The 9,667-nt window shown below is 32.7% G+C and overlaps 1 long non-coding RNA gene across 1 annotated transcript in view; it reads left to right on the top strand.

Annotated features, from left to right (window-relative positions):
* Window positions 1-2,118: 2,118 nt before the first annotated feature.
* LOC144282970 (uncharacterized) overlaps window positions 2,119-9,667 on the top strand; it is an 81,207-nt gene continuing 73,658 nt past the window's right edge. Inside the window, exon 1 of the long non-coding RNA XR_013351379.1 lies at window positions 2,119-2,372. This is a non-coding gene — a long non-coding RNA (uncharacterized LOC144282970). The remainder of the gene's footprint in view (window positions 2,373-9,667) is intronic.

The following is a 9,667-nucleotide window of genomic DNA, read 5'->3' as shown; positions in this document are numbered from 1 at the left end:
ATAATTTCTTTATGTATTTTGGATACTGTTTCTCAGATATATCATTTGCAAATGTCTTCTCCCAATCCATAGTTTTCCCTTTAGTTCTGTTTGTTTCCTTCACTGTACAGAAGTCTTTTATCTTGATAAACCCTAATAGTTTATTTTTGCCTTTGTTTCCCTTGCCTCAGGAGACATAATTAGAAAGAAGTTGCTGTGGCTGATGTCACAAAGGTTACTACCGGTGTGTTCTCTTCTAGGATTTTAATGGTTTCTTGTCTCACATTTAGGACTTTCTTCCTTTTTGATGTGTGTGTGTGTGTGTGTGTGTGTGTGTGTGTGAATGGTGTAAGAAAGTGGTCCAGTTCCATTCATTTGCATTTTGCTGTCCAGTTTCCCCAACACCAATTGTTGAAAAGCCTGCCTTTTTCTAATTGGATAGTCTTTCCTTCTTTGTCAAAAATTAATTGACCATGTAGTAGTGGGTTCCATTTTGGGGTTTTATTTTCTGTTCTATTGATCTATATGTCTACTTTTATGTCAGTTCCAGACTGTCTTAATTATTACAACTTTGTAACAAAACTTGGAGTTCTGAATTGTGTTACCTCCAGCTTTGCTTTTCTTTTTCAAGGTTGCTTTGGCTACCTGGGGTCTTTTGTGATTCCATGAAAATTTTAGGATTGTTTGTTCTAGCTCTGTAAAAAATGCTATAGTATTTTGTTTGATAGGGATTGTATTAAATGTGGATTGCTTTAGGTAATACAGATATTTTAACAATATTTGTTCTTCTCATCTATGCGGATGAAATGTTTTTCCATTTCTTTGTGTCATCTTCAATTTCTTTCTTCAGGATTTTAGAGTTTTCAGAGTATAGATCTTTTACCTCTTGGTTAGGAATATGGCTGTGTGGTTCATTAGCATAAACTTTCATGACAAAAAGAGCTTGGTCTCAGGGACATCCCTAACAGCTGAAATAGTGCACGCCATTTTAACCAGCTCAAAGCTGAGAGCTATTTATCTAAAAATTCAAAAAGTGGAAAATAAAATCCAATAGTAAGAAAAATTTAATCTACATGCTGATATTTTATTATGCTCTAACTGATTTACTTTGAATCTTCATATTTAAGTATTTGGAGACAGGCTATTTGGACCAAACGCTAAAGAAAGCAAAGTAGGCCATTTCTGGTTTACTTTAACCTGTGTTTTCATAAGATTGCTTTTCAAATCCCTGTAGTTAAGGGGAAGTAAAAACACATACATACACTGACATAGAAATCTATTAATGCATTACGGAAAGACAAGAGAAAAAAAGCATGGAGGATCATATATAATTAAGACTTTTTTGCAGTCTTGGTTAGATAAATTAGTTTCATTGTATTAGTTAAGTAACATTATAAAATCTTATCAAATGTAGTTTTTAATATTTAATAAAGATAGCCTGACAACTGCTGCTCCAAAGTTTAACGACTTCATTTAAAATGGGAGAGAGAGAGACCAACAGAATGGACATCGGATGTCATAAAAGACCTTGAAAAATACTAATAATGTAAAAATAGCTATTATCATCTCGGTGTTTTTTCCTTTCTCTCTCTCTCTCTCTCTCTCTCTCTCTCTCTCTCTTTCTTTTTTTAAATCTGTGCCTCAGCATTCTCTATAGCAGGTGGCTTTTAGCTGAGTATTATTGGGTGTCTCCTTGTTCCTAGACTGAGAAGTCTTCTGTAAGTAAAGGAGACAATACTGAGTCTAGTCTGCTTATGGGATACTCTGCAATAGATAAAGACAGCAGCCTTGGAGAACAGCAGATGGCATGGGCAGGCATTGTGCCAGCTCATTATTATGACCTTGTAGGCCCAGGGGACCACTTATGTGCACCTTAGACCTGGAACTAAATGGATTCATATTTTTCCCTATTATATTCTTCGTTTCTATTGATGTGGTTGCTGATACAGTCATAAGAGAATAACAAAGGGGTTGTGTGTGAGTGTGTGTGTGTGAGAGAGAGAGAGAGAAAGAGAGAGAAAGAGAGGAACCTAATGGAATACATAGCAACCATAGTAAAAGAAATAGAATTTGGCCATTTATAAGTCACAATGGTTCACTCTGTTACTATAGATTTTGAAGTTGCTGTGTCTAATGATATTGCTTCCTATTCAGATATAGGCTGCACTTGTGTTTATTGACCATCAGCTATGTGGTTAACGTACAAAACAGAAAGCTGTAATGTTTATCAATTTCATAATTTTTCAACATATTAAGGTTGATAAAAACCAGCTCTTAGGAAGCCTATCATAGGACCCAGTGTGAGCAATGGAATCTTTATTCAAAGAGCAGCAAGGCTGCTGCTAGCAGTCTGTAAATAGATGTGGAAGTAAATGGGAAGGACAGCATTACAGGTACTGGAGTCTACATTTGGGCGGCTATCATCCCTTGAATTTCATAACATAAAGTTGAGGTACACGGCAGCTTCAGGTGTTGTAGATATAATGAGGTGACTTAGCTTTCCCTTAATTTTCTAAACAGAGACAATAAGGGAGATAACAGACATTACAAGGGAGGAATGGTTGGGACACATTTTCTTCCTACCCTTACCTTATTTGAATTTTTTTTAAATCTCCTAATGATATTAATGAAGTAGATTTTTTTTAAAGATTTTATTTTTTTAATTTTTATTTATTTATGATAGTCACAGAGAGAGAGAGAGAGAGAGAGGCAGAGACACAGGCAGAGGGAGAAGCAGGCTCCATGCACCGGGAGCCCGACGTGGGATTCGATCCCGGGTCTCCAGGATCGTGCCCTGGGCCAAAGGCAGGCACCAAACCGCTGCGCCACCCAGGGATCCCAATGAAGTAGATTCTTATAGAATCTGTCCCCATTATTTTATGCCTCCCTGTACCTACCTCTACCTCTCTGTATCCCCTTCCACAGTGAATCTATGCTTGGTGAAGTCTTGAATAACTTTGCACATTGAGTTTTCCCTCTCTGCTGAACTTGGGAACACTGTAACTATCAACATGCAAAAAAGCTTTGGTAGTATGCTGTTGGATGAGAGACTATGAAGAAATCCTGAGACATACTTGCTATATCACACAAGACCATGGCAAAATGGCCAAGTCCAGTTAGGCCACCAGCTGACTGGAAAGCATGAGTAGATCCAATCAGATCAGAACTGCTCTTCACATGAGATGACAATTATTAAATAAATTATTACAAATGTTTTATTTATAAATGATAAAATCTATACAAGTGTATACATTTATAAGTCATACAAATTTATAAAAGTGTGTTAAGTCATTAAATTTTGGGGTGGCTTCCATGTGGCATTAGAAAACTGACATATTTCTGAAAAAGAAATAAACCCCATATACACCAAAGTGTCCACCTCGGGATCACTTTGATCAAAAGTGAAAAATCTTTTAGGAGCTCTCTAACACAAAGCCTCTCAAACTTTATTGATTTTGATACACTAAATATGAAGTGAAACCTAAAAATATACCTTTCTAACCTACTCCCAGATGTTGTCTATAACAAAATCTAGAATTCTTCCTCATTCTAGAATTACAAAAACTGAGAATCAGGGATTTTGCAAAATCTTGACCAATTGTTTCTTGAATACAGTAAAGTATGTCTTTGTTTATTTGTGTATAGTTGTCATTGTTTTCAACAACTGAAGAAATAGAGTTGTCTTCAGATAAAAAAAGATGAGACATACAGATCATGATTTAAAAGCGAGGAGGTAATATACAAATAACATAACTTACCCATCTGAATATCTGAATCTGTTAGTGAACTTCAGTTTATCTAAGACAGAAATGACTCTCATACATTAGAAAATAAGACAAATCACCTACAAGGAAGAATTAGGTTGACATTCATCTACCGTTCAGTAATATTGTAAGCAAGAAATAGTGGTTTGTCTCCAAATTTATGATGAATTAATTATGACCCATACCCCTACAGCTAGATTAAATTACAGCCATTTTGAGTTTATCATCTGTTCGTATGACCACACCCTTGGTCTCTTTTTTTAGGGTCATTTCCTCAGCTGAAAGAAATTAATGATAGCCACGCAATTCTTTCTTAACTCTTAATAAACCCTTGATTTATCATTGGCCTGAAGCTGGCCCTTAATGACTGCATCTCTAGATGGTTAAGAAAACATTTCAGTTTCCAGATCCATCTGATCTAGAATTTCTGGTGTGTGTGTGTTTGTGTGAGTGTGTGTGTGTAAATTTTCTTGCAATTTAACCAGTTCTTTTGTGAGCTCCTTTTTTTTTTTGTTTTTTTTTTTGTTTGTTTGTTTTTCCCTAGGAAACAAATTTCAACAATCAACATTCTGTTTGGGAACCATTTTACTGAACCTGTAAGATCAGTTAACTGTACCTTCTATTTCCCATGTTTTTGCAGGATACAGTTGAATTAATTTTTCTTTATTACCTATATAGCAAGTCACCTTCCTATACCAGTCTCCTCATCACCCACCGTTGGTCTCAAAATCAATGCGACATTTTAGGTTAGCAGCCTTCCCATTTCACCTTTCCTTGTTAGTCAGGTTTTACATGGCTATTGCCATCTTCAGATGAATAGAAGTGAAAACAACTATAAACTTAATCCAAGTCATCATTCTTAGCCTTTATATTGAATTATCCCTTTTTATTTTGGCTTATATCAATAGCCAAATAAATTTGGTAGTATGGCTAAAGAAAATAAAACAATTGTAGTAATCTATACTAGAAGGGTTGAAAAATACCACAGTTGTCTTATATTATTTAGAGCTTTTAAAATGAAAGGGTCTACTGTGAGCTTGAAAATAAAGACAGGGCAGCCCGGGTGGCTCAGCAGTTTAGCACCACCTTCAGCCCAGAGCCTGATCCTGGACATCGGGATTCGAGTCCCATGTCAAGCTCCCTGCATGGAGCCTGCTTCTCCCTCTTCCTGTGTCTCTGCCTCTCTCTCTCTATGTCTCTCATTAATAAATAAGTAAAATTAAAAAGAAAAGAAAGACATGTTATACATAATTTTAAAATGATTTAAAAATAAAGCTTTTTCCTTCTTACTAGCTCACTCACTGCCTCCCTCTATTTCTTCCATTTTAAGTCCCTCTCTCATTCATTCTTTTAAAGCATTTTTAGAGAACAGAGTTCCACAAAATATATTTTTATAAGCACTGTATTGAAGCAAAATAAATGCATGATGCAATTACTCACTTAAAAATTATTTTTTCTATTCTACTTTTATCAAAACATATAATAGTGTTGCTTATTAGCTGAAGTTTGATTACTTTTCCATTATTTAAAAATTGGTATATCGCATAGAGTTAATGAAATACAAATATGCACTTGTCTTCCAGAAGAAATATGCTTCTTAAATGAAAAGCATAACAATTATAAAATGATATAAACTAAAACTGTAATAAATCCTCATGTGATTTTTTTAAAATGTTGGTATTTTTGAAAAAGAATTAATATATATTATAAGTATTCAAATAAGATTAAACAGTTACTTGAGCAACTATAGAAAGAAAAGTGTTGTGTTCTATTTCAAATAATCCAAAGAAAGATACTATATATATATATATATATATATAACTATATATATTACCATATATTCACATATTTATATTTAAAGTGACATCATATAAGTATCTATCTATCTATAATCTTTCTTTGGATTATTTATTTATTTATTTATTTATTTATTTATTTTCTTTGGATTATTTATTTATTTATTTTTTTCCCTTTGGATTATTTAAAGTAGAATGCAAACTTTTTTTTTTTTTACCATAGCTGCCCATATATATAATGTAGACTATGTATATATAATTTGTGATAATGGTTCACACAACAAAATTTATAAACCACATATTAATAGATAATGGAGAAAACATATTGTCCTATTTTATATAGACTAAAATTTTCAGGTTATTTAAGACTAGAGATATGTTTCTTAGCTAAGTACTTTGTATTTTGGAGCATTGTTGAACTCACCTATTCCCTGAAAAAGAGCAGCTTAATATAATTTAGAAATTCTGTATTGGTGATTATTGCATTTTTATATATTGAAATGTTTAATTATAATCATAAAGGCATTTTTCAAATTCACTCTCAGGGATACTAAATGAAAAAAAAAAAGATAAAGCCTAAAAAAAGGAAACCAAGTTAAAGCACTTAACAAATAATTTAAAAGGGGATAGATTTGTTATATAAAATTGCACTAGTTTCTTATAAGGGCCATAATGAATTCCCCACTGAATAGGTGCTTAGTGCTTAATGAGAGCCCAGAGAGAGTGACCTGGTGCTCTTGAGTAATTAAGTCATTGCCCCTTTATCATTGAATAAAGCATGAAGTTCTTTTAAAGAAGGCGCTCATTTCAGAAAGGTAACATGAGGTAAAGCACATATTTTAATAAAATGATGGTGTCGTGTATTTTCATTTCCTCCTCTTTACATGGCATTCTTTAAGAATCCATTCAAATTTTAAAAAGTCATTTCAATATTTTAACCGACTGATGAAGTTTAAGCAGCTCAGAAACATGAACAGATGTCTGCGTGTCTCACTTGACTTTAAGAGTATTTGAAATACTTTCTTCCATCTACATTTCTTTTGATTCTCTAGTTTTGCCTGAGATGAAAGATAAAATGGAAAAATAAAAATATTTTTTTCATTGAATTAAAATATATTATGGACAGAATTTTTATCATTCTTTATTCCTATTTGTATCTCATGTGTTTCTGCACAATTTCAGTATCTTTTTTTTTTTTTTTCAGTATCTTTTTAACCAAAATTTTCTGGTGTTTTTCTATCAAAAATATTATTCATGAAACATCAACTTTACATAGGACTTTCAGTTTTGCAGCCTTTTCTATCCAGAAGATTTGAGTATAGAAATTTTAATATCTATTTGATATCTCTGATTTTATAAAATCAAAACTTAAGATTTTGTTTTATGGTTAGAACTATGTTTCCAAAGAGTGGTTTTATTCTCCTCCTTTCTCTCAGAACAAAAAAGAAGATCACGGAATAACAAAATCTGTTGAAAAATAAAGTAAAACTGACCAAATAAGACTAGAAATAATTTCAGTAATAAAAAAAGCCAGATATCAGGAGAAAAGTTTCATGGAGAAGTTAGCCCTGAAAAAACAATTATTCAAACACATGACTCAAAGTTAGAATGAAATGCTAAATTTCACTGAATTAGCAAGCTGAAACAAATTAAGATACATATAATGTTAGTAAATAGTCTTTGAACTGGGCACACATACTCAGTGGTAAATCAGGCCACCTGAAATCAAGTCATGGTTTTAGAATTCAAACTTACAAAATAAATATTAAAAGGTTTTTGTCGTGGCATCATTTTTAAGGAAGAAATATGAATACAGAAATACACAAAAACAATAACTTTCAAGCTAACAACAAAACAAAATCTGAACTCAGCTCTTCCCCAATTTGGGATGAGGTTACATCTGATAATCCTATTGTAAATTGAAAATATTATATGTAAAAAATGCATTTAAAACATACCTAGCTAAACATCATAGCCTAAACTTTCCTATCTTAAACTTGCTGAAGACACTTACATTAGCCCAAATCCTTGAATACAAAATCTATTTTATAATAAAACTTTGAATATTTCATGTAATTTTATTTGTTAAATGTGCTGCTGACACTTTCCAACTCTTTGGAAATAGCCTTTTACTCTTCTTGCTATCATACCAATTTTGAAATTAAAAATAATAGTATTAACAATAATAAACAGTAGTTAAACATAAACATATGTAGGCCTTAATGAAAAATAGAAAATATATGAAATTTATATTTTGAAACCAGTGATGTCAGTGGAAAATGATAATTAACTAGAGAATGGAACTACCAAAAATTTTAAGAGTTAGGTAAAATAATATAAATTCCTGTCAGAGCAATACAGTCTACAAGCAAGTTGCAAATAATTGACTTAAAAACAGCCTAAATGGCAAAGGGACTGTAGTAATCTAAGCACAAGCACATTTTAAATACATAATGACTTTAAAATAAGTGCACAGGTTGTGATGACTTTAGAGTTTTCTTAAGGGAAAGGCAAGTTTCAGGTTGCTGTGGGCATCCATCTAGTAGGAGGATGTGGTATATGGTGTTGCTGAAACATCCCTGAAAAAATTGCTTCTTCCATAGAACTCAGAGTAATCTAAATTTTTAAAAGTAACCTCAAATCACTCTGATGCATGAGGCAAGTAGAAGAATCTTTGAATAATAACTAAGACATACCAGAGTTAGAAAAAATGATTTTTCCATGTTTAGCATTTCTTTAGTGTAGCTTAAAGAGCTGCCCTGAGGAGCACCTCGGTGGTTTAGTCCTTTAGCTTCTGACTCTTGATTTCACTTAGGTCATGATCTCAGGGTTGTGAGACTGAGCCCCTTGTCTGGCCCTAGCTTAGCGGAGAGTCTGTGTGAAATTCGTTTCCTCTCCATCTCCCTCAGCCCCTCCCTGCTCACATACATGTGTGCTCTCTTTCTCTTTCTAAAATAAATAAATCTTAAAAAAAAAAAAAAAAAAAAAAGAGCTGTGCTGAGACATCCACATTTCCTGATGAGTGTTCCTTGAGCAGCATCCTCATAAACAGACCCTTACCCTTTCAGCTGAGCCCACTCATACGTGCAGGAAATGCCTGAAAAGCTATGGATGGGTTTTAATTCTGTACTACTCCAGACTTTCTGCCTCAAAAAAGAAGCATAACATATGAAAAAAAATAAATAAATAAATAAACAAAAACACAATATTTTAGAATCAAATAGATGTCTCTTTAGCTTTTTAGTTGCGCACATCATATACATTAGTTTAGTATTTTTTTCCCCTTAAGCCCAATTTTCTTTATTTTTGATAGAGAAAGAACAGTTATAAATTCATAAGATTGCTTTTGGAGTTAAATGAGATGATCATTTAAGTAACAAATAGTTTCTGAGTATCAGAAACTGGAAAAAGGGAGAGCAGGAAGGAGGAAGAAGAGGAGGAGAAGAAGAAACAATGTTTTGCCTCTGATTTTGAAAGACTCACTTTGTGCATTTCATGTTTATACCTCATGGCTGGCATTTGGAGCACACTTGTTTTATTAAGTTACTTTTACTCATCATCAGCCATTATAATAAAGGACATTTAAGCAAATGAGTAATAATTTTTCTTCCCTTTGTGTTTTTTTTTTCTTTATCCTTCTCATTGATAACCTCACCAATTTCAAGACTTTCTTTCTCTCCTATTTAATTTTTCTTCTCTTTCCTTTCCTTCCAACTTCCTTCCATATCAGTGGGAAAATATAAATGACCTTCAGTATAACTAATAACATTATACATTAGGATGAGAAGTAACCAAAAAGCAACACAAAGTCTAAATAGGTAACAAGAATATAAATGTAGAAATAATTCATTTTGAACTCAATTGATTAACCACAAACCATTTCTTTCTTATTATGTATGAATATGATTGAATTACTTTTATGAAACTATTGATTGTAAAATCTGGTTCATTAGATTCTATTTGGCTGAGTTATAAACCTATTAATTTTGCTTTAGCTGTGCCAGAATTAACAAGAATAAAAAATCTGACAGATGAAAAAGCTTGAATATATACCAGCTGACTTACAAATGTTTCATGTTACTTTGTGGCAGGTTTCTAAATATTCACACCTCAAATAAAAACATGATG

The sequence above is a fragment of the Canis aureus genome, chromosome 14, assembly GCF_053574225.1.
Source record: "Canis aureus isolate CA01 chromosome 14, VMU_Caureus_v.1.0, whole genome shotgun sequence".
Classification (NCBI taxonomy): domain Eukaryota; kingdom Metazoa; phylum Chordata; class Mammalia; order Carnivora; family Canidae; genus Canis; species Canis aureus.
Note: the sequence above shows the minus strand (reverse complement) of the source record. Positions and strands in the feature narration are given on the sequence as shown.